The 26951-nt window shown below is 36.7% G+C and overlaps 1 protein-coding gene across 1 annotated transcript in view; it reads right to left on the bottom strand.

The window, feature by feature from the left end:
- The window catches only part of SUCLG2 (succinate-CoA ligase, GDP-forming, beta subunit), a 132917-nt gene that overhangs the window by 72360 nt on the left and 33606 nt on the right, over positions 1–26951 (bottom strand). The window lies entirely within an intron of this gene.

Raw genomic sequence — 26951 nt, 5'->3', positions numbered from 1 at the left:
CATGAATCAGATCATATTTTGTCTGGAACGCACAACAAACAAATGCTCATCAAGGAAAATAAATTCCGTTCCTTGCTCTGAACACATGTAAGCAAACCAATGGATGTGGTCCTAAAAGAAGAAATCCCTACTTCCAAATGGCAAGTAAGTGTAGAGCAAGGGCAGTAGCTGTGAAAAGATGTTCATCTGTTTGTGAGGCATCACTCGAATCTTTGGCAATGTGAGTGTAACAGTATCTTAGTAACAAGAAAGTGCAGCAAGACACAGTGACAAAAGCAACTGCACCAAGACCTACGTTCCAAACAGAAGCAATCCTAGCATCCTTAGAGAGTAAAACAAGGGGGAAAAGGGGAAAAGAAAAAAACCAACCAAACAAAAACATCAGTTATGATCTCTGCAGCTCCATGGACCATAGCAGCTTCTTGAGCCGTAAAGACCTGCCAGTTGCCTGTAAGATGTTTATTAATACTGAGTACTGTCACTTTGCACATTTATCATACTACTGCCAGGTATTTTGCAAAGTCTGAGATCCTAATATTAACATATCACTAAGCATGCCTAGAAAAGGCTAACATTGTTACCCTTTTCTAAAGTCTGTGGAAATCTCTGATTTCAGTGATTTTTGGATTAATTAGGTCACACCTTGAATCACAATATTCTATGCAAGTATGCAAGAAAACATGAGAATTTGTTGTTAAATTGACAAATTTACTGTTTATGTGGCACAGAGGATATGGATGCTGTCATTCAAACTAACGCCGGCTTTCTAGGCTTGGATTACATAAAAACATATTACAGATGACTAAACACAAGTTTGGAGGTGTGGCAATTTTTGGTGCAGGCCAGCTCTGACAGCATCATTTCAAAGTTCCAGTATAATAAACTCAAGCAACTAGAAGACAGTTCTTAGGATAGAATAAATATTATGAAATAAATAATCTGTTTTCTGTATTAAGACCGAAATGCATTTTTAACACAGCTATTGGAGGTACTGTACTAAGGGATGCCTGATTTCCAAGCTTCTGAAGGCAAAATCCCTCCACATGTTTATCCATTCAGTAACATTTGACATATATCATTCTGAACCTTAAAAACATTCTCCTTGAAAATACTTCATGCATTCCAATACACTCATGTTCTTGACTCCCTATTATTCATGCCACTGCACGGCAGATAACAAGGAAATTTAAATGCAACAAAAAGTTTTATATCAAGTGTTTCCTAAGCACACAAATTATTAAGATGAATTAAAACTATAAATCACTTTCCAACCTGCAGAAGCAAACTCTAAAATCACAATAGCTGCTGTGATAATGAATCTAATATGCTATTGTTAATAGATGCTGCAAGCATTTAATTAGATAAGTTTTAGGTGCCAACCATCCTGACAAGGTGAGTTTTGATTGTCAGTGATACGTGATATCAATTATGTGAGTGATCACTACCCTCATTCCTAACCAGCACACTACACAAGTGCTGATTATCTCCATTTGGCTACAACAAATGAAGTTAGAGAAAGAAATTAATGTGTACATTTTTATAATCCACCAGAGGACTATCAAGGCAATACAGTAACTTCAGAAAAACAACTATCACAACCATAAACAAACACACTAGAAAGTAAGCATAACCATGTAAAGATTAGACCTGAAGAACTAATCAATACAGCAGCTCAGCAGAGCACAGTACAGCAGGTTCTTCTTGCCCTGGGGGAAACCAACAGGAAGCAATTTAATTCAACAGTTATTTGCCCAAGCTCTGCAAAATGAAGTAAACTAGCCAGATCTTATTTTACAGTAACTAGGCTTGATCATTCAGTACTTATCAAGCTGATTCACTACTTAGCATCACCATTTTATTTAAAGAGCTGATTTCTAGAAATGCTCACACAAAGTTTTTATGTTATCTCCTGCCTGATTCCCAAATTATGTTATGGAAGACTACCCCAAAAGAAAAATGTGGTTTTAGCTGGAATATATGAAGTAATTCACCTTCACTTGTAGGCTGTAATATAAAAAAAAAAAAAAAAAAAAAAAATCTACAAAATTGTGCACAAAGTCAGTATAAAAAAGCTGTAATTGATTTCCATTAGCACCCTTCCAAACTTCTGTAGTAACACTGGAAAAATGTTTAAGCAGGACTATGTAGTTATAAATACTGGATTTGAAGAGAACCTAGCACAAGCAACATGTCTTTACACCACCATAAAGTACAGTGCAACATTTTCAACAGCACTGCATTTGGTCATTAAGGCTTCAATGAACTTCTGTTTATGTCCACTGTCTGATAAGCATTTGTGTAAACTGAAAATAAAAACACCCAAACCAAACAAACCCAAATAACAAAACAGACTGCTTCTTAAGTGTACATAGATTATTTTTTGTCACAGATTTAAAATTTTCTTTACCATTCAAAACAATACAAAAAAAAGACTGCTTTTAAGTGTCACTAATTTAGCAGCAAATAGCCGCAAACTGCACCATGCGGATTAATGACGCATTTCTGCTAACAGCATGTGTTCTTAACTAATTATAACTTGAATACATTAATATCTCAGACTTAACAGTTTATTCTCTGGATCTTATATTTGTCTTTTTTACATTATTCTACAGGAAAAAAGAGAGATATGAACATTTCCAAAGAGTCCTTTAAAAAAATGGAGCAAAATACAGCTTGTCCCTATGTTAGATGCTAATAAATAAGCAAGACCTTTACTCCTCAGAAAAGTCCTCAGAATTTAAAATTTCACAACTGTAGTTGGGTCTAACCGCATTTCTAAAAAATTAAACATAGGAAAAAGCCTTAAGTACTTTTCTTTTAAATAAATTCAGATGTTTCAGCAGGACAGAATATAACACTCCAAGGGACAAGCATCTTCTACACTGCATTCAACAATACATCTCCTTCCCTTCAGTCAGCGCTGTGAATACAAATGGCAGTGATACTCCTTGCAATTGTAATAGGCTCAGTTCTATAATGAAAGCCTATTTAAAATCAATAAAAATCAGTCCTGCTTTTGGGAGCTATGATTACTCTGGTCCACTGGTACTGCTTGCAGCAAAAATGAACAGCTTGTTCTCAGCCCACTGCTGTGTATATTTAACTACTGAATTCTTGATCATGAAACAATATACTGAGAACCATAGTTCTGCTAGTTATATGGTATGCTAATTTATTACCTGTGAACAACTTTCCATTATTATTGATACGACTGTGTGATTGCAAATTAGGCGTGTTAACAATTACACTAAAATGTGCTGTAGCTTATAAAAAATAAACTACTGTAAAGAAGAGACAATGTAAGACTGCATGGTAACAGGCCTCACTCTTGACTGTTTATGAGCAAAAGATTTTCTACCAGAGAATACTCAGGACTACTTTGGCAAGGCATCCTACACTACAGAATTAGAGCATGGGACTGAAAGGGAGGAGGTTTCACACAAAAACCTAATCGCATTTCTGTCTCACCATGTGACTTTCAGCAGCTCGCCTTCTCTGTCTGCAGGGGCTCTGTGAAAATTAATTAGCATCTGCACCTCTTTCAAAAATGCAGAACCTGATTCAGTATTACATTAGTGTATTTTTACCCCAGTGTAAGGCTGATCGCAGAAGGGCTGACTCCAAACCCTGGCAGCACCATAAGCAGTGCAGCAGCAGGAAAGTATCACTGGAAAGTGATCTCTCCTGTAACGAGCTTAGTACACGTTGCAAAATAGATGGAAGAAACCCAGTGTCATGGGAGCAGCGCAATGAAGACAAATTGAGGACATGCCAAATCAAGGTCTTAGAGAAGCACTGTCTCCTTACTAACCCAAACGCGAGCATAAACACTGAGTTGATAAAGACGCGAGAGCCGTTTCCACAAAGGCGGCTGGGGTTAACGAGACTGTTTTGTCCTTCAGTATGCGCAGGAGGACCCCTGCACACTGTGGCTAGGCAGATATTAACTAGTTTCAAGAACTTTGCTAGTCACCCTTCTTTACCGAAAGTCATTAAGCTGTGCTTGATGAGCAGAATTCTACAAGCACGTCCTCCTTGCCTAAGTCCTAAAAGAGCTAGATGGGGTACGTGCATCTGCAACCAGCTCCAAACTCTCCACCTCTACAGAAGAGGCAGAGGCCAATCTAATGATGTGTTTATCTGGTGAAAGTCCTCTGAGGGACACAAATCATTGTTATGCTTGGACACATGCAACTTTAAGCTTCCCTTTGGCCAGCCAAGCTTGAGTCACCACCTTTTTCATGGTTGTCTAGAATATTACTCCACTAAGGACTGGCTGGGACTCCCACTGCATGATCAAGTCTACCTCCCAACCACCTATGCTGGACACTGATTTCCTAAAACAGAGCAGTAAATTCAGTGCTTTCCTTCCCAAAGCAAGTGTCCCCCCCCCCCCTCTGCTTTATAATTTAGCTTTCATAACATGGGAGTTGAGGAAAACAAGGCAGACATTACAGACATTTTCTGACAGCAATTATATTTCATTTTGGATCACACAAGTACTATAAAGATATCAACAAAACCCAGAATGCTTACATGCCATTCCTACTTCAGTTTCCTCACCAGTGCTGATGCAAAACCGCAAATGCTCAAATGTCCCGTAAGGGTTCTAGATAATCTCTCCCAAACTGCATCTCTGCAGCTCAGAGCTTGTCTTCCGACACATGGGGTTTCCCTTACAAGCCCTGAAAGGGTCAAGTTTGGGTTGTTTTTTTTTTTTTACCTACTTCTAGCTGATCCAACAGTAAGGAAACCTACTTTTTGTGGTCTCATCTGTCCTGTTCTATTGTTGTTGCTCGCTTCTTTCTTGTTTTAATGCTACCACTACCACCTGAATTTCTAACTTCCCTTTGCGAAAGACTGGCTACAAGTAATTTTCCAAATTTCAGCCATCCTGTTATACTGCTCAGGCAAGATCCTGTCAGGTGCTTATTACTTTTTAACAATACTCCTGTCCAGAGACACTCTGGTATACTTACTTCAGCACAAGAAAGAAGGGAGAAGAATAAAAGCTATAAGGAAGACCATAACGAACATAACACAATCATAAAAAACGGTAATAAACCCTAATTCCCAAATTGAACACCGAATCTTAAAGTTGCTGTACTAACTTTTCAGATTTGGGTCTCTTTGCATGAACTTGCTCTGAAATCTGAGACAGCTTTTCCCAAGGAGCAAGTTTTGCTACCATTTTCACTGTTCCCCGTCTTCTGAGAACTCTGGGGATGCAGCGTCCGAGACAGTTCCCATGCTCTGCCAAGTAAGCAGATTGAGATGGGAAAAAGAAGCTGTCCACAGGAAGATACCTCCCACATCTACAAAACTATTGGTATGCTTAAAGGTCTTTAGAATGAAGTTAAACAATTGATTCCCCCCTGTAATTTTAATTAAACTCCCTTCCTCTGTTATTTTAATTCTTCTGCTCTGTAACACCAAAAAGAATTATGTTCTTACATGCCTAGTTTCTACAACCTTTGGTGTTCAGACTAGTTTATAATTAAAGTTAAATAAATCATCCTTTTTATAACTCCATACTTTTGAATATATTGTATATTTATTGCTAGATTATAAGCCTCATTAAAATCTATAATGATAAATTAGTCAGTCTCTTGATTCTGTCACTACTGTTATTAATTGCTTTCATAACCATTACTACACACTTCACCAGTGATAAAAATTTTAAAGCTAGATAAAATCAGCTGAGCTAAAGCTCACTCTTAATAATGCACTCTTAAACCTTCTCAGAGTAGAAGTAATCAAGTATTCACATGTCCTACATTTAAGTTAAACCTGATAAATTACTTATACAGCAAACAGAGCCTCACTAGATCCAGCAGCACCACTATAATGCGTGGAAAAATATGCACATTAAGGCAGGTATCAAGAAAATAGTTCTCATGTTAAAATTGTTCATTGTATGTGCTTGTTTAAAACTCCATAGGATATCCTATTTCTGATATTTTCCAGCCTTCAACAGTTTCTTTTTTTCAACCTAAGTTCTCATTATTTTTTATGTAGATTTCCTCTGTAATAGACACAGGGTCACACTGGTCACATTTGCTTACAAACTCAAGAGGAGACATGGTCTGAAAACTCCATCAGGAGAGGAGCAAGTTTTTCATTTGGTGGAAGAGCACTGAAGTCTACTGACAAGTGAGCAAAAGCTTTTTCTGCCAGCTCTTAGGCAACAGCCGTTTTACGGGTAAAACCGAGAAGGCCACTTTCTGTAACCTGCAATGTCAACCTGGCATCCGGCACCACGTTGCACAGTAAACACTGAACAAAATGGAAAAATTCATGCAAATTGATACAGTGCTCTTCTGTCATTACATCCACGAGTTTCATTCTTGCAATTTTTAGACTTCAAAATATTCTTTAAATTATGCCCTACTCAAATTTTTCTCCTCTTCTGATGATTTCACTTTAAGAGACTGTAAAAGCAAACAAAGAATACTTTTCCTTGTGTATTAGTTGTGATCCTTATTACCTGACACCACCATGGAAGCTTCTCAGGATAATCCATTATGCACTAAGAAATTAGGGCATGCAAAATTGTGTGGTTTAGTAGACCTGTTTTCCTTATAAATATAAAATACATAGATACATCACAAAACTTGCTTTCTAAAATCACTGTCATTCAAAAATCTGACATTTTACCAGATTTTTAGCAAGTCATTTCTTTCCACCCTTCCTTTTCCCCTAAACTACAAAAAAAAAAAAGTTATACTGAAATGAATATACTGACAGTTTTCTTTGCATCTTTACCTTTTAAAGCTTACAGGGATTTCAAGTTTTCCTTGCCAAAATATTCTGCAAACTTTTTTTTTTCTTTTTAAGTAAAACATATTTTAACGTTAGCAGACTCAGGCAGTTCAGCTGCGTCCTAAATTCTTGATTGAATACCATAACACCATTTGTTTTAATGCAATTCACAGAACAGGCTTTATGCAATCTGTAGTGTTGAAGTCAAGCAGTCATTAAGAACAAACACTGTTCTCGCCCCTAGCTGCAACAATACACACACCTGTTTTCCTGGAACGCTTTCAAAATTTCATTGTTTGTGATTATCTGTAAGGCACAAAAGACAAAAAGTCTTCTCCGACTGATTCTAACTCTATTATCCATTATTGAACTGCAGAGGTGATTTTGAAAAATTTGTACATAGTGTAGAAAATATAAAAACTGAGGAACATACATTAGTTTTTTCATTATTCACTTTTAAGCATAAAAGAGTTGTTGTAGTAGAAGATATTTTCAGACATGGACCACAAAAGAAACCTAAGCAAGAAACCAGGGACTTCGCATGGTAAACAAGCAAGTAAATATGCAGAGAGGAAAGACAACTGCAACATTACCATCATTGCTTAAGAAGTGTTAACAAATTCATAATGTAATATATCTGGCAGGTGAACCCCGTTCAAGTACAGACTTGATAATTAGTCCTTTGCTGAACACAGTCTTTACATACAGGCCTGCTATGCCCAGCAAGATCATTAAAAAAATATGCATTAAAACGGAGGACAAAGCTAAAAGAAATTTGGCGCACGTCACACAGTGGTGGCTGGGCACATCATCTACAACCTTCAGAAGCACAAGAAACAGGCCACGTGCTAAAAGGAAGGCATCTGAAGATGGAGCAGCTTTAGATCCAATTTCTGCAAGTTTGCCAGTACTAGGGCAGGACTAAGGCCCTTTAAAGGGTTTCATCATCTCTTACTGCCTTGTAAATACCAGGACAAACTGACCTGAGAGCTTAACGCGTGCATGCACCACCCAGCTTCAGGGGACCTCCTTGCTTCCACAGTACTCGACATCGCATCAGCAGTGGTCATTTCTCCTCTTTACGATAATTTACAGTGACACAATACTGACACTTTCATCAAACAGGTAGTTATCCACTTAATTTAAGCATACACTAATGCCAGCTTGGCATTTGAGTGTATGCATAAATATTTCCCCGAGTGGGGCTTTGACATGTTTCATGAAGAATTCTTAATGAAGCTCCAAACCTAAAGCTCTTCTACAGTTTGCATTTTTACCCAAAGTGATGAAAATACTGAACAGCTCTTAGCTAAAAATTTACATTTTTAGCAAAATTAACATTCCCTCCCAGAGACAGTTACCGTTAAACAGTTTTGCTCTACCTCTTTGCCTTATATCCCTTAGCTTTTGTTTCATTGTGTAGGGCTGCATTAGATACCACACATTTTGTTGTTCAGACCATAAATAAATCAATCCACACCAAAACTAGAAACATGCGAAAGAATAACAAGTCTGGCAGTGTTTTGATCTGAATCAAGCCCAGTAGTATCAAAAAGTCCTCCAGTAGTCCGATTCATTATCCAACTTACACTGCGGAATTAAGTACAAAGTTTTCACTGTACTGCTGAAATAATTTATTGAGCCTCTGAAGAAAATCATGCTAGACTGGTCATTATCTGGGAAACATCTGGATGGGAAAATGATCACATACAAGAATTTATGTCTACCCACCACCACCTTACCTTCTGCACATTAAAAAGAACTACTTACGGATAGGAATTACATACTTAAAAGAGGACATTTTTGAGACCACAGTATTTACCACTCAAATGTAGTCTCATTTACTGAGGTATTTTCTATTTGAAGAAGGAAAGAATATCAGACTCCACGATGAAAATAAAATCTAACTTATTTTAAAGAAACAATCTTTTTCCAGCACGGCTTCTAACAGACATCTAATAGCAGGAGTAAAATCCAGACAGAGAAGTAAAATCTAGTAACAGAGATGCTGGGCAAGGCTTGCACAAAGCTATGTGACATTTAAGTTCTTTTGCAGATATAACTGGGACTTAAGTGATGAACAGGTATGGCTCTGGCCATCTGGAGTAGCAATGAATTTCACCCAGAGTGAAAAGAAAAACCAAGAAGAAGAAAACTACCTGAACTGGTTCTGATGTTTCATTCCTGTCAAGTGGAGGTTAACTAATTGGAGGCTTCTAGACAAAAGCTCATTCACTGCTAGAGCTTGAGATCTAGAAAACAGAGTTATCCAAGTTTGAAACAGACAGAGAAAGCTCACTATATAAAGATTTAAAGATGACAAGAAACAATGGGATACAAAAATAAATGGAGAAATATCTATTTAAAATACAGAAACACTGCAACCAGAGTTATAAGTATATTTATTCCTAGATATATCTTCCTGCACAGTTTGCTTAAAATCCTTCTAAGGATTACTGATGTTAGTTTTCATGGTATCTAGCTTTGTATTTCATAAAAAACCCCTACTGCATTAAGCAGTACAAAAGAAATATTTCAGCCCTCTGGCAACTGGCAAATATTAACTATTGTAGGCAGATGAAATTTCATCTCTGGTAAGCACAACTGTTTATAACTTAATGTCAGATAATACCAGTAATACACTAAGCACAACTAACATGGGAGAGGATGTACTATCATCCTCCTCTTATTTTTATTTACTCATCACATATGTGAAATAGAAGCAATTGCCAAACTAATCTAATATTGGAAAAAGGTTAACAAGAGACCCATTATAAGAATCTGTTAATTTTTAATTCAATATTCCAGACTTAATTATTCCATAAAAAGGACATCTCACTGATCAATGACACACTGGTGAATTTAGCTTCAAAGCCAAAAAAATTTTGTGTAGAAGATCAAGTGTCAAATCTTTATTATCTGAACGATGTTCTTTTTACAGCTTCATAAAGTTAACCAACATATACAATTCCTTCACGTGCATGCAGTACGCCAAGACATTCAACATAAAATCATTCAGAATGCATCTCTGCCAATACTAATTAGCCTTATAAGAAAAATAACTTCCTTTAGATATTTTTTCTAGATTTTTTTTGTTCTGTGATATTTTTCTTAATATCACACCATCTGCAGACACTTTTCAAAAACATTGGAGAAAGGCAATTTAGGGACTGTTCCAGATAAGAGAAAAAAAAAGTCCCACTGTGTTTTTCATATCTTGGTGATTTTTACAGTCTTTCATCTTGGCGATTTCTTCTTTTTAACACCATAGTATTAAAGGTCTTCAGTTTTGACTGGTGGAAGCAAGATAATGCAAACTTCACAGATTCAGCTCTGAAAACTTATGGCATATTAGGAGATGTTAAGAGAAAAAACCCTCAAGATTTAAATTGTTACCACTACTCGTTGAACATAAGCCACAAAAGAGACACAAGCTTGCAACAACTTAGTTGGGTGGACCCCAAACAAGTTCTACTTGCTTAGCACTATGAAGGAAGAACAAAGTAAAAAATTGGACAAAAGCCTTTTATCCCTTGAGATGAGCCTCTAAATGTTAATGGTTTAGACCACACTGTAGAGCAGTTGTCAAAATACATGTTGTATCCCTGATTTTAACCAGTAGCTTTTTAGCTGAACCATTCATGACCATGCACCGTACCAATGCACGCAGCTTCTCCTCCTGTCTTGGCCTCTCTTTGCCTCAGTTTTCTTTGCGGACTTATAAAGAGTTGCTTGTTATATGCAGCTACAGCATGCTCTGTATGAGGACACTGGACAAGCTGTTACCTCTATTAAATTAATAATAGATTTCGGAGTGTGATTTCCAATTAGTTTCATTTTTCTCATTCCATGAGAAGCCAAAATTAGAGCGCCATACGGTGCTTCATAAATAACAATTAAAAGTTATTTTCTAATCTTTAGGCACTAAAAAAAAAAACCCACAAAAATACATATGGTTGCAATGACGTGAAGGAAATTAAGCTTTGGAATGTCTGCAGATGTCCAGGAAGCTCCAAACGTTTCCTCAGCCTTTTCCCCATTCACACATTTCTGGTCCATGCTAGCCCCTGGATGTTACAATTAATCATAGTGTATGCCTCAAAGATCATCATTAAGATCTTTTTTCTGAAACTGGAACTTTGTAACGACAGCTTGTATGAAGACCTGTGTAGCACAATTTGTGTCGTGATTCTGATACTCTTCACCTTTACCTGCTGCATGGATTTGTTAACAGTTTGGTCCCACCCAGCCATAAGTATCTGCAGAGCTCTGCCAGTCAGAGGAATCGCCTCTATGTGTCAGAGACTGGACTGGGATCTGGGAGCCTGTCAACTTACTATAGGACCTTGTCATTTTTCAGCAAGTAAGAATTCACACTATCCAACACAGGTATGCAACTGCAATTGTGAAACTAGTCTACTCCAAATACATGAAACTAAAGCTGCTGGTTTAACTGATCCTCTAACAGCCACCTTCTTCCTTCCTGCCCTTTATTATGCCTTCTGTATGTGCTGATGGTAGAGCAATTAGATCCGGGAGTCCCACTCAGTACGCTGAGTACCTGAAGTTAGATAAACTCTTAAAGTCTCTTATTGTAAAACAGAAACAACAAGGCTACCTGCCTCATCAGACTTTTTTTTTTTTTTTGAACAAAACAGACATGAGGGGAGAAGTTTCCTTAGAAGCACCTTGGATAACTGCTTTTGCTACTGCCTACCACTGGAAGTCAAACTGATGGGCAGAGGTATTTTATTGTCTGGCACGAGAATCCAGACGTGCAGAGCATGCACCGGCCTTGGGTACCTGGAAAGCAATATTCACCTCTAGTACAGTCTGATGTCAACATGATCACTCATAATATAAATCATTCTTACCTGCACATTGCCTGGGAATAATACTAACAAGAGATTTTGCTAAACAAAAAGCATTAGGAAGAAAATATCTTATAAACTTAGGCACAAATGGACTATTTTAAAGTCATGGGGACTGTATGCCTTTCAAAATATACCTATCTTTAAATCTGCAGAATTTGTGCATTCAAAAATACTGTATACCATGGTCTCTGTCAATTCTCAAGAGTGTGATTTTGTCAAATTCATCTTTTGTGGGAAGACACTTTGAGGCTGTACTGAAGATAAGCCAAAGAGAAGAAAATATAACATCCTTTTAAATTCATATTCACAGAAATATTTCCCCCCCCGACATCTATGTATGTCTTCTATATATACACACATATATGCAGATCCACCAGCATAAAGATGTCATTAATTTAAAAAATTAAAATGGAATATGCATGCTTTAAATTACAGAATATAAAAATTACACTGAGTGAAGGGGCAAAAGAGGGGGAAACATTGCTCTTGTGGTTTTTTATTAAAAAAGAGCTCAATTTGACCGCTGTTTGCATAAATAAATAAAGAAATATTCAATTAGTGTCAGGTCTGTAACCTCAGTTTGTGCTAATAGACCCTAAAAGCACTTAGCAAGAAGGCTACATACCCAAGAACTTCACAGGTCTCACTATTAAGATACATATTACAAAATAATATATATATGTACACACAGAAGTATATATATATAAAAATATATTTATTTTTTATATATATATATAAAAATTTAGCTATTAAAAGAGAACAGAATGCTCAACAACACTGCTTCCCAGGGTAATGATCTTTTCCCAAAATCTACACTTCTACAACATATTACAAGTCTGTAGGTCTAACATATCTCACCAACCTGCATCAAGCCAAACAGACGTAGTTACTGCTGTATCTTACTGCTCAGTCCTGAAGAGGCAATGTCAAATCCATACAGGCACCAAGGCAGTATGTCACAGTGTAAGAAATGGAGTGTTCCTGTTGTAAAAAGCTTCTGTGTTATTGAGCGATGTGTGGATCTTCCTATTACTATGAATACCTGAAATTCTGTATTAAAGACAATCTGGTTTAAAACATTAATTTTGTAGGTACATTGCTGGAGACACAGGGAAGTGAGCCCTGGCATAGTGATCGTTCTTCCTGGAAAGTTATATATCCCTCTCTGTATATCAGTTGGTGCAATCGAAGGGTACATCTGCATTAGAGGGTGAGTCAACTCACACAGTCCACTGCTTACATTTTCTTTCCTTGGTATTCCATTGGGCATTTCATGCTGGTATTTGCTTTAGATTTTCAAGAGTCTGCAACATGGTCTACATGATTCAATCCAAGCTAGGACACAACACAGACGCACAATAGTAGAAAATATTTGGCAGCTATCTGGGTGCAAACCAGCTCTTCACAGATGCTTCCATTTGCCCATTTTTCCCTTTCAGAATTGCTTTTAAAAGTTCTCTGGGTATTTAAACTAAAATACCATGTTTTGCTAGAGAAAACAGATGAAGTCTGAAAGAAGACAACAATTTTTTAAGTAACCCCATATAAGTACACATTTTCAGCAATTAACAGGGGATAGATTTAAGCATTTCCTGAAGATCTTTTCTTAAGAGGCCTGTAACTAATTAGCTGATTAAGGCTATACAAAGAAACAACTGTTTCATATTTCAAGTTTTACCTATCCAATAAAGCCACGGGAAAGTGTGCATCCTACAAGGTAATTTTAAGACTTGAATTTGTGATGTGATTCACCCTGGATATACACCTTTGCACTTTTCTCTTCTCATAAGAGTCATACTGTAATGAGTTATCTGGCTGGGGATAGAGGGAAAAGAATTCAAATCTTGTGTTGTCTGCTTACAGTGCAAAGCCGGAATCAGTAACACTCTTTTTGGTTGTTAATACAATCCCAGTGACTTTAAACAATTCCACAGTAAAAATAAAAAATGGTTATACCTTAAAAAACCCAAATGTTAACTAGAAGGAAGATAAAGGTTATTCTTCGTATATTAGTTACATTATAAACCTCATCAATGTTTTAACTTCCAACAAATACCAAAAACCAGCACTTTACCTGCTAAATTACTGACTAAACATTGCTACTAAAATCATATGTCTTGGTGTAGAGTCATTTATCCCAAAGTGACATTTCTAAGAGCAATCATTGATTTCATTTAAATTAAGGATATAAAAGTAATTATCAACCATAGTCATAATTTTCCAATTCCCCCCCCCCCAAGAAACATCTCTAGCATGTGTCCTAAACAAACCCACATGAATCTAAACCGTTCCTTATTTTTGGAACTTTCTTTTTTAACACAATCTATTTTTTTTCTTCTTTGTATATACAAATTCCTATTGTTTCACAAGGGAAGACTTTTTCAAATTTCTTACAAAGTAGCTGTTCTGATAGCAATAGATTTTTCTTCAAAGTAAATCGGATGCACCGCCTCTGGACTAGAGTTTTAAAGCCAAACATATTGGATACATGAGAAATTAAATCAGATAACATGCACAATAATTTTCTTTTACTTTATTACCACTGATCTGAAACTGAACATCTACAATCATGTCTTTTCTTTCAATTAACTAACACCAAGCTGCTTTTCTGACATTTCCTTAGCTGACTTTTGCAGAACCAAGCCTGCATTTGCTAAAGGAATTTTTAAGCAGTGGCAACTAAATTGAGGTTAGGTCCTACTAACTTGCAGCCTGCAGCAAAGTTGAAATAAAAACAATTGAAATCCTGGGGTTTCAGCATAGGGAACATTATTGGAACGCAAACAGATTTAAACAAAACCCTAGTATGTCGCAGAACAATGGCCTGTGTAAAATGAAATGCTCCACCCTTCAAGGCAGCCTGTATGGTATCCCAAAAGGCCAAACCAGAAGACAGAACAAAACATAAAGGTTCACCATCCCCAGGGCAAAGCACTGTCAAAGTGCTTGTAACCTAGGAAGACTGCAGAGGGCCAAGGGACCTGGCAGCAAGAGAAGAGTATCAGTGATGAATCTGAACCATCTTGTGAAATAAAGTAATTTCCCCTAGGAGTGGGTTGTTTCATAGCTCTGTACAGTGCAGCTCTAGAGAAAAGCTTCAGCCAGCAGTGCAGAAAAGGTGTTGATAGAGAGAACAAGACATCTGAGGCTCTGACCTTGGCCACCCATATTAGTCATATGTGCTCCATGCAATAAACTTTTCAAAAAGCTCTCAACTGTCCTCGCCTAATGAAAGAAGAAACAGGACAACAAATAAAATTGAAAATTAAGAGTGGATTACTTTCAGCAGAGAGCTACAGTGAACTCCTGCTCTCCTGTCTAAGAAATGAAGTGGTAAAGTACCACCATGCCACTTCCATGACATCGCAGACTGAGCAGGTAGAGTTGGCAGTCTTCTGTCAACATCTCCCAGGAACTATCCTGTTACACAATCAAGTGAACAAAGAAAGAAAGAAAAAAAACTTGCAAATGAGCACAGTTAGAAAATCAGGCACATTTCATTACTGCTGTCATTTTTCTACATGGCTTATCATTGACCTAATTCAGAACGCTATTTGTCATTAGAAGTTAAGATTTAACCCCACAATAAAAAAGCTGCAAGTAGTTTGAAGTGGCTCAAGATCTACATAGATCAAACACACAGCCAGATTTTTATTGCTTATGAAATACTGACATCAGCCTTGCAAAGCTATTACATAGGCACCCAAATTTAAGGTCTAAAACCAGTGGATTTGCTTTCAAAGCTTTCATTGGACATACCTGACTTGAAGGAGGTGGTCTTGGAGCTTCTCAGTGCTTGAGGAAGTCTTGATCAAAAATCACAGGCCTAAACTTTATAAATCACTAGTCATTTGTGACAATCATTTGGAAGCATTTTCTAAAGGTTCTGTTTTACGAATGCTACGGTACAGAGTACCCTTCCCTGAAAACACCAGACTCTCCAAAATATCCCAGAGCTGCCAGCTACAACTGCTGTTTTTGAAACTTCAGACCATCTGTATTTGAAATGAGCATTCCATAGACAGTTATTTGCATCTCTACCATGCCAAGACATGCCAAAGTACAGAGTCCCAAATGTAAATGCATTCTGCCTGCATGGGTAAAGACCCAAACATACTGATATAAAACATACATACAAAAATATTTTCATGCAAAGATACACCTCAAGTCAGACGCAGCCTGTTTATTTTTTATACTTACAGTATTCACTGAATTAACATTTAGTATGGTTACAAAGGTGATGCCTACATAATAATTCTCTCCAAAAAGTGGAAATACATTGAAGTCAAATACTTGGGTAATTATTTTCAACTTTTCATGTTTATGCAGAAGACAATGAATACACTTTGTAAAAGGTCTTCCAAGTTGTTTTTCAGTTTGGGGTGGTTTTCTGTTTGTGTGTTTTGAAGAAAGTTTTCACACTCCTCCCTTTTTTTTTTTTTTTTCCTGCTGACACTTTAATATTCTCCTCTTGTAAATATGAGCCTATAAGAATAAATCACATTTTATTTATTAAAGGGAAAAATATGATTCAATAAAAAGCAGAAAAGCCAATCTCCATAAAGTTTCCCTCTACAGTGACTGAAATTAGTTTTTACATGAAGATTCAAATACATACCCGGCAAGGCATTTAAGCAAGAATAAAAGCACTCTAACTGTGCACGGGACTGAACATTTTTTCTCTTGCATTACATAATGTGCTTTAAAAAAAAAAGCGATAGCTTTCGCCAGTTCTAGCGAAGTAAAATCTGTGACAATTCTTTAAAACATAAGTATTCTGCAATGAGGAACCTCACACATCTGAGAACTGTTGCCTATATTAGCACCAAAGAACTCAAAAAAATTAATATAAAGTAGTATGTTTTTTTACTTTTATATTCAGGTCACTTTTACTCCCAACATCGTTGATTCAGAGGAAAAAAAAATACCCTTGATTCTTCTGTAAATGTATTCTGCTTGGAAAAGTGCCTGTATGAAGCACACCAGGGAAGAGGAGTGCAAGCAGCCCATATCACCTTGCCCTTTGTTTAGATTGTCAGTTTTTCCTTTTGATCTTTCTTTGCAGTCGAAGAACCAAAAATTGATTTTCCCAGTTGAACTAAAGTAGAAAAAGGACAATGTTTTATTTAAGATCCTTCACTCTCGCACATAAACCTATTTCTTTCTTTATATACAAAAGAAACCGTCTTTTTGTTCTTCTAAAAAAATATTTTTCAAGTGGGGAACACTCTCAGTGTACTGACTGTGGCTTCATAACAAAAAAGGGGGGGAGGGTGTGTTTAAAAATCCAAAATATAGGCCTCCTGCAAAGAAGTACACACACCTCATGAACATTCTAGAGTTACAGAAGCTGAGCTTCAGGGAAGCAGCAGTCATACTTGTTAGGCGTTTGTGTAAACCTATGCTACTAGCAATGTTACACTCAAAACCTTGTTTATGAGCAAAGAGAAAGCACGGCTTACATATTTAGATACATACAAAGCCAAGAATATATTGTAAGTATAACCATAATCTTAAAAATCCAATAAAAAAAATTTACTCCAGATCTACTTGTATAGAACAAGAGAGAATACCTATATGTAAAAAAGTTTCAATAATAATGCAGTTAAAATTGTCATACAACTATTTCCTAGTTTCTACCCCTTTTCCTGGCGTTATGCTCATCCTTCCAGTGCTCTTCTGGGTCCTACGGTTGACAGCTTCATTCTGGTCTAGGGCTGTTAGAGCAAGTCATCATCATCTGGAGTCCTTTATTGGGAGGAATATGATGTTTATTTTTATGGTTTCTTCCTCACTCTAGGATCCACACACTTTTAAAATTTTCTCTTTTATTTTTCACATGTCCATGGTCACCTGAATTCACTGTATACAGTGCCTTTTACAGATATTAGACACCAGTTCTTTGTTCTCCTTGTTAATGCTAGAACCGTTTTATCCTACTCGTGGCCTGCATTTCTTTAACTGACCATCGGTGAGTTATTCATAGCTGTGGGATCTCCAGCACCAAGCCTGTGCTCTGTCTCTCATCACACCATTCCTGGACTCTTCTACACTACACTCTGTGTCCCCACTTCTCAAAGCCTCTTACTATACCAGGCCTGTATTTCTCTATACTGCATCATTACATTATTTGTAAACTACATCATACAAAGATAAACAAAATTAAACCAAATTAGCCACAGATACCAGGTCAATTAGAAAAAATGCTGTTACAGCTAAACCAAGTAAATCAAAGTTGCAAGCAGGTCAAGGAAACTTCAGTCAGAGGAAGTCTGACAAGCCTCAAGCCTGTCCCACTGAAGACTATCTAAAGTTATAGTACCTTTTAAGAACAATCTCAAGTCACCAGAGAAAGCCATGACTTCTAGAACAAAATAAATTATATTCAATTTCACTCTTTCACATAATACTCAAAGATAAACCTTGTAACTCAAAAGTTTTGAAACTTCCCCATGCTCACCATGCAGTCAGTGAGCCCCTTAGACATCTTTCATCAGGTGATAATGCCATCTATCATCTTTTTTTAATATAATAGTTAATCTTTAAATGAGAAATATTGTGTGCTCTAACAGGCTAATTATTACTATTATTAAATACACATTTTAACCCACTGTGTGACCAAAATTATTAAATAATTAATTATTTGATTGTGGTCACAACTTGCATTTCAGAATAAAGCATTGATACTAGCAGAAAACAAAAAAGTTCCCTAACACCTACAGGTATTATTGGTACTCATGGACTGCAAATTTCCTGTGTTATCTGCATAAATTCTTATTAAGTCCTTGAAGACAACTGAGCTTACAAACTACTGAGCTGCTCTTGAACCTCCCAGGAAATCTGAGGACACACGCCCTCACAAATGCCCACTTAGAAGCACAAGAACCTCCTGCCCATTGCAGGCTCTCCAGTGCTTCCTTTGACCGTTCCAGTCTTTCTAATCTCTCTTTTTCTGTGAACCTGGAAAGGCTTACAGAGCCTTGCCCAAACATTTCATTTGAATCAATTCAGCATTTGATTTGTCACACAGGATTTTGTTCAGAACAGTTTGCTGGATAGCATACCAAATTTTGTATAATTATGACCGAACAGTCTGTAATGAGGCCAACCACTGATAAGTTTAAATCCAAGGAATACAAACTTTGATTCTCCTTAAAATATACAATTACCTTTTTAGTACTTGCAAAGAGGAGGGAGGATACATAAGACAACTGAATTCTAGTATCCAATAAGGCACCTTATAGGTGGTTAAAAGATACGGAGTGCTACATACCCTTGGCACATGGCACAAGCCTCAATTATTAGTAGAGCTGAACTGGTTATTTAGAAGCCTACATGACTTCCTCATACAATAGCCTGTCCCGTGTAGACCTTTCCTAGTCCTTCGAGGGAACAGAAACATCCTACTCACTATTTCTAACAGCTTAGCTTTTACAGCCCAAGCCCCCATCACCATCTCAGCAGCAAAGATATAACATTACAGTTAAGACTTCATGCTTTCCGGGTTTCGTAACATCAAATTAGCCTAGAAAAATGAATGTAAAAGCAATAGAGAGGCACTAGCTTCTGGTTTGGCAGTCAGCATTTACAGGAAAAGATGCATCTCTATGACGTTGAAATCAGCAAAGCGGTTTCGTTTAGGGTTACTGCAAGATGAGCTCTGTGGGGACTTTGCGGGTAGGTATTACGCTTGGAAGTTGAATTCTACATATTTTAATGAAATTGCACAGTCTAAACATCACAATGAGTGAGCAGCTGTATCAAACTGGAATTTGGAGCTTTTTCAATTACTCACATATAAAGTGCATTCTTCTGGGTAAAAAAGTAAAATTGGAATAAGCAGCAACTGTGTTTGCAAAGAAAGAGAACGTGCTGCTGATTTAAGTGTTTTGAACCTATGCTGAACCTATAAAGGGACTGACATAACAGGTGAGCAAGTGCATCTCAGATGTTCACATTCTTTATGCACAGTGCTGTTCAGCAACTTCTCAGCTTCAGATGAGCAGGACTGTGAATCAGATCTGTGTTGAACTTGTCAGCTTCAGATGATCATATCTGTACACCAACCAACTTTATAACCACGGCCCAGCTGAGAGTTTGTACGTTCAGCTAGTCTGCTATTTCACAAATATGTGACCTAAGCACCACCCCAATGACCCTTCCTATGAATCCTCAAAAAACTGATGCTCTCTCTGACATCCCAACAAACTGTTAAGAACTGGTTAGTATTTCATTAACTTAAGGTCAGCAAGTTGCTTTACCACATCGGAAAACCCACTTCTCAGCTCCTGCACAGTCACTTAATTGTGTCTTCCTGGTTTACAAATTAGAAGAGGTAACTGCTGAAAAGAATGCTACAGTAGATTATTACTTTTCTCTACACTGCAAAAAATAGTTCCAGATTTTATTGAAGTGTCAGGTATACAATAGGGCAATTTTTCTTTAAAAGGCAAAATTTTTGCGTCATGTTTTGTTCATGCTTCTGCCATGTCTTCCATTCAACCTTCTTACTTCGAGGTCATGTTCAGAACTTATCTTTGAGGCAGTATAAATGACATCTGTGTAAGTAATGGTCACAGTTAACTCTCAGAAAGTCTCTTGTGGTATAATTTACCTAATAAGATGCAAAAGAAGAGGGATCTAAATAGCTAAAACAATTCATAGAGAGACAAGAGAATGTATAATTAACGTTGCCCTACCTGCTGTTAACTGCACTAATTGCATTCCTTTCTGCACAACTGACAAGTATCACATCATACAGACATCTTCAGTGATATGCAACTCCTGTTAAATTACCTCTGAACCTTAGCCCTTAAAAATCTCTCTCTAGTATTTGACTGGTTTATTTCATTTCTTCATCAGCCTAGAGTTTTCTGAAGGAATGCTTACTACAGTCTATGGAAGTACATACATATCACTATTTACAGGATACTCAATGTCAAAAACTCAGTGTAAAAAGCAGCCATAAATCGGAACCTATACCATTAAAATTGTGAAAATGGACACAAAGCTGAATAAATTCAAAAGGCAGGAGTCTCATTTTGGAAACCGACAACATAAAATATAAAAATATGTGAATTTTTTTCATCTCAAAATTGTAAAACAACTTTTCACTATGAAAGCACCTTTAAGCATCTAACTTAGCTTCTTAGGGATCAAAGAAACAACTAAGTTTCTAAGTTGATAAGAAAATACTATCTGCATATGCACTTCAAATAGGAATGTCATTCAAAAGATAAAAATAAGCAAGTTATTTATAGCACATGCTAATCATCATATTTAAATGGCAGATTACTTTATGGCATGAGACATAAGCCTGTATTTATAGGGGGAAAAATTTTATAAGATTAGTTTTTTCTAAGATAGTTAAATTTGCAGTAATCAGCCTCAAGATTCTCTTGTTCCACTTTTATTCCAACATATCCAAAACAAAAGATGTATTATACTGAAGGTAAGATGTGGAAAGGGCAATAAGAAAATCAACCACGCTGAACATCTAATGAGCTAAAACAAAAACCTGTGTAAAGGATTTATCTGTGGTAACAAGAACAAGAGGGGATGTTGGACATGCAGACACAGTATCAGGATTATTATAACAAAAATCTTCAGTGGAGCACAACACTCACACATACTAAGATCAGGAAAGCTACTACTAAAATACACAGATGAATAACTGGAAGAATAGAGGGATAAGACTTGACAGAGAGTAGAGGGAAGTGCAGTACAGTGATGGTGAATCTTCCCAGTGACTTTATATTGTTAACTATTTATACAGTAAACTTTTCACAGCTGCCTTTCCTTACTCTTTCTGCAAAAATCCTGGGGCTGTTCTTAAGCATTTGGAACAATAAATATATTTAAGATTTATAGCCTGAAGTTTGGCCCTATTTATCTTACTCAGGTGAGCAGTCCAGCTAAGCCCAGGGGAGGTGCAAGAAAAATGTTCTCCTTCACAATGATGCAAGAAACAATAGCTGACTTTAACTGTAGGACAGAGTAGAGTATACCACATATAGGTAAAACTGTCAACCTCAGATTTTTCTTAATAAAACAAAAATCACTTAAAATAAGAGCATAGCTAACTTCTGGAAGTAACCTGAACATGCTTCCCACCACATGTTTTTTGTGATGACTTCTCAAGGGTTAGAGCCTCATTTAAAATATATTGTGATGCAGGAAGTCAGATAATATCTCCCAATCGAATCCAGCAGGGTTACAAAGACACATTTCATATTCATAAGTGTGTTGAAATATTTTACTTTTCTTAAACTGCAAATATTTGAAGAAATGTAGACAAACATATTTTAAATTCACAGCACCTTCTCAAATATGAAGTAGCAGATTAGTGAAATGTCAGAACAACCTCAGCTTCAAAAACTGCTCTACCATTTTAGGTAGAGATTATCTACGCCAAAAAATAATCATTACAGTCTCCTATGATCATACTTCTCAACTGCTGATGTATTCAGAATATCAGCTTGTAAATTGCTCCCATCTTGAAAGATAAAACAAGCTCTTGCAAGTCATACTAACCTTTGCAAAATACCAGTTAAGATTACTTCATAGAGTGGAGGAGGCTGAAGGAAGAAAAGAGGGGAAGGGAACCATGGTATGCAGGCTGTATGCTGCGTGTTCTCTGAGCTTTATACAAGTTGAAAGGCCAGCTGTGAGTGAAGATTTCGGGCTTGGTTCAAAACCGTGTGCTTTTATAGCAAATGCACAAGCTAATATCCTTACACATCAATCACAGCCCATCCTAAACCACCACCTATTCCATAAAGACAAAAGGTATAACAAATTTAACAGAAACAATTGACAGATTAAAAAAATGCAACTTCCACAATTGAATTATATACGGAAAGTGGTTATCTAATAGCACCTTCCTGCTGTACCCTGCGTCACCTGGGGGACACTAGTGGAGATCAGGGAAATTAAGACAGTATCAAAGTAGGGCAATAACCAGAACTGCTGTTTTAAACACTCAACAAAAGAAATGGTAAAAGATGGAGCAATAATTCAGGATTCAGTTAAAGAAAAGCATCTGAGTAAGAGCTGGTTTTGCAGCATAAGTTTAACTATTAATTTGAAAGAACTACTCAGAACTTCACTGTTTCTAAAGTTTCTCAGTTTTACTCTCTCTAAATCTAGCCCAGTTCCTCCTGTTCTTTACCGTGCCAATTATCTGATGCCCGACTACAAAACAAAAGGTCTCTACATACATCTAGGAGGAAGGAGCCCCCTTTTCAGATAAACTGCAGCCTCAAATAAAATCAGTTTCGAAGATAAAAATATTCATGGTATGGAGGAAGGAACAGGTTATATATTTCTTTGAAGAAATTGCTACCAAACTACTGACCACATGAAAGAGTTTTGCTAGTAAGGACCTAACAGACAGTACAAAAGGGGCTAATTATAAACTATCCTCTTCTCTAGACTGTCATCATTCTGCTCTTAGATTTTATACTAATTCAGTTCAACATGATTTTGCTACTAGTACTTCCATTAAAAAGTTTAAATTAAAAGCCCCACACCCCACACTTTACAGACATAAGCATCAATTATTTGACACCCTTATACAAGGGATTACATACTGAGACTGATCACACAGAAGATGCAGCACTTCATAGTGAAGACCCATCAATTCCAGAAGCTTTGCCATCTCATTTCAAGTTTCTAACTAATAAACACTATTTCAAAATTAATACCTAAAACATGTCTTCTGCTGAGGGTTCATATTATGCAAAGAAAAGAAGTGCAGTTCTTCTGATCACAATCACCCCAAAGATCACACCAATACAGCCATAGTAATGAGGCCCAGGGAGGAAAAACTACAGACTGCCAGCTGAGAAACTGATCTTTTCTGTCACAAGTTAAAGCCACAATATTTGCAGTATTTGTTACCAGAAATGTGCTAAGCTGCAGTAACTATCAACACATGGATTTCTTTTCAATAAATACATACATCAGGCTTCACAGGAAATAAGAGGAGAATTCTCAAGTGAAAGTGACACATGGCTTCTGGACAATTACCATTATTTTACACCTTGTCCCATATAGTTTGTTAAAATATAAGTGCTAACTAAATGATTGTTCAAACAAGCTGGTATTTCTTTCAACAGTGCTGTAGTTTGTATCAAACGAAAAACTTGGGATTCAGTTCTGCCTTCAAACACATACAGTCAATGATGGCAGAATCCTAAAAAAAAGCACAACTCATTTATCTTCCATCAGAAATGGACATTCCCAGAAGGGGATACACTGTGGCATTCAGATAAAAACAGCAGCTATAAATACAGGTGATTTGAAAAAAACAGAACAACCAACCAAACAAAAAAACCCAAAATACACCCCAACTCTTTAGTGTCACAGATGGATTTTTACAACAGGGTTTTACAAATTAAAACCAAAGCAAATGCTTTATCACAACCATTCCAGTGCAAGACAGAGTAACAAAAAAGGAAAAACAAAAACAGAAAAGAAAGAAATTAGCTTGCAGTAATCGGCCCCCAAATATTTAGAAGCAGATGAGCATCTAGAGATTGTAGAAGGTGTGATTTCTCTCCTTTACACAGCTGCTAGTACTGCAGAGAAAACAATGTTGTTTAGTGTTTCATACCTTATACATAAAGCGTGTCTAATGGTTCTGATTTTATGCATAAAAAAATGAAAATTTCATGCAGCTGCTTCTCAATTATGCATCTGGTTATTGTTTTGCAGCTGCAAAAGTACCTTGAAGAACTATAAAATATGGTGTGACAAGTCTGGAATAAATACCAGCAGTCATCTTGTACCTTCCTTGTGAAATTTTGCATTTTTTACCACCTGCTGAAATTCTTGAATCAAGAGTTATGGCTTCTGTCACCTCCTTCTTTTATAAACAAAAATCCACTAATATATTTAACACAATTGAAATTTGTAAACGACCGCTTTCTATGGCACACATTAAATATAAAATTCAGTACCCCATTTCTAGAGTATTTTTTGCTTTGTGTTGCTACTTCCAAGTAGCTATTTTGGTAATTTGATCAGAAATCCAACACAGAGAACAATAAGTCAGCACAACATTAGTGTCAAACATCTGAAATGAGATTTTGATTTGTTAGCCCCCTAGCCATTACTCATATTACTATAAATCTATTGAATATGAAGACATTTGGTGACGAAGAATGGTTATAAAATACCCAGCTATTGTAAGCAGTCTCAAGCTTGCATTTACTGACTCACACTCAGCATGTAATTTTCTAACAAAGGGAACAGATAAGAAAAACAAAACAGATTTGTTTTTCATAAAAATGCATTTGAAATTAACTATTTCTGTAATTCCTCACGAGACTGAGGGCCCTTAGAAGAATTTCCATATCTAATATTAAAAAAGCAACAATTCATAATTTAACCTGAAGCAGAAAGGTTCAGCTTGAAACAACACAATACCCAGTGGCAAGCTTTGACAAAATCTTTTATTAATTTTGTTTCAAAAAGAATAAAACTCAGAATCACAGTTAGGGAAGCTGGAAGTTTTTCTGCCTGTTTTTTCTGGCATGTAGGATGCGACACATGTAGCCATTACCAACAAATGCGTGTGCTGTTAGACAGCTGCCCGTTTTTCACACAGGTGCCAAGGGCTGATGTGGAAAAACATTACTAAGCTGAAGAGGGGGAATGAGGCATGCAAAAAGCTACGCAAGAGACCCCTTGCAGGGTTTACCAAGGATAATGCACTGCTTAAATACTGCTGCGCTTAAAATTTCACCACTTCTCAGCAGCCTCTGTGAAATAAAGTTTCTTAGCACGAAACACAGAGGAAGGAGAGAAGCAAGGGGGAGGGAGAACAAGCAGGAATTACAAGATTCAAAACCTACCAAACAAAACATGTACACAAAGAGGAAAAAGCAGTAGTATTTTAGGGCTCATGTCCAGGAAGAAAGGTCCTGCTACACAGCAGTGTGAACAGCCATTGTGCAGGAAATCCTCAAATGGAAACCCTAATTCCACCTTAATTGTGCCTTTGTGTGGTTTAGCTTCCAAAACAGATTAAGTTACAGCACCTAAAAGCAATCTGAGAGAAAATGAAGAATGTCCATAAAAAGAGCTACTGTCAAGTAAGTTCTATACTCCAGCTTTGCACTATAGCTGTATCACAGCAAATTCTCCACGACTTTGTAACAAAATCCTTAGTAAAGCAGGTGTCAGTGAACACAACCCTTTAACACCTTTCCTAATTCCTCTGATTTTCCACAACTGATTTTTTCATCCAGTAGATAAGGTAAATACACTGGATCACTGACGTATTGATTATTAAGTCTCCCACAAAAAATTACTTTAAATAACTGTAACAAACAAGGCCTTACCCTCATAACTTTTATTCTAGTTTATTATTTTCATCATTTTCAGACACAGCTGAGATTTTTTAAATTTTTGGCACAACAATTAAATTTGGAAAATTTTTCCAAAAATCAAACCATTTCAAAGTGGACAAATATAGAAAAAATATTATTTGAACTGTTAGCAACCATTATTTGTTTTTTGATCATACACAGAAACATCAATTTCTATGACTACTATGTCAAGTAAATGGTGGTCTAAGCAAAGCACACTTCAGCAAGCAAAAAAAAAAGCATGCACACAAACATACAACAGCTTTTAGCAGTACACAATTGCTAAATATTTGTTGTAAGTAGGGTAAGATATAACTGTTTAGCACAAAAAAGGAAGAGGCTTTTCTCAGTCAGAACTCATAAGGTGGAAGACAGCATTGGGAAGAAACGAGAAAATGGATACAATGAGGAAAGGGCTCTAAGATACAACAAGAAATTGAACAAGGGAAAGACTAAAACCACGGACGATGGCAATTTTTGTGGAGCTTTGAAATGGATGCATTCATCCATGCATAAAGACTGGGAATAACAGTATTAACAGGTATTTCCTATCATTGAGAAGTTGCAGGAAAATGCAGATTCCCTCTAGTCTTAAATTTCACCACTCAGACAAGGCAAAATCCATTAACTCAAAACCTGCTAAACAGAATAGAGAAATACTCATGCTCAGCAATGCTGAATGTGGTCCAAAGGCAGCTCGTCCACCACAAGTTTTCTATTAAATTTAAAAGGTTGTTTTCTAAATACTTGCCCATTTGAGAATAGAATCGTATTAGTCAATAACTTATAGCATTATTTTGCCTGAAAGGATAGTTTCAGAAAGCCATAATTTAAGTATAAGGAACTTTAATAAAAGCTGTCAGAAAAAATAAGAGGACTTATGGGAGAGCTGTTCCTTCAACAGCGAGCATGTTCTTTGAGTACAGCTCCATGGAATGCT

Source organism: Haliaeetus leucocephalus, unplaced genomic scaffold, assembly GCF_000737465.1.
Source record: "Haliaeetus leucocephalus isolate CR32 unplaced genomic scaffold, Haliaeetus_leucocephalus-4.0 Scaffold2, whole genome shotgun sequence".
Lineage (NCBI taxonomy): Eukaryota > Metazoa > Chordata > Aves > Accipitriformes > Accipitridae > Haliaeetus > Haliaeetus leucocephalus.
Note: the sequence above shows the minus strand (reverse complement) of the source record. Positions and strands in the feature narration are given on the sequence as shown.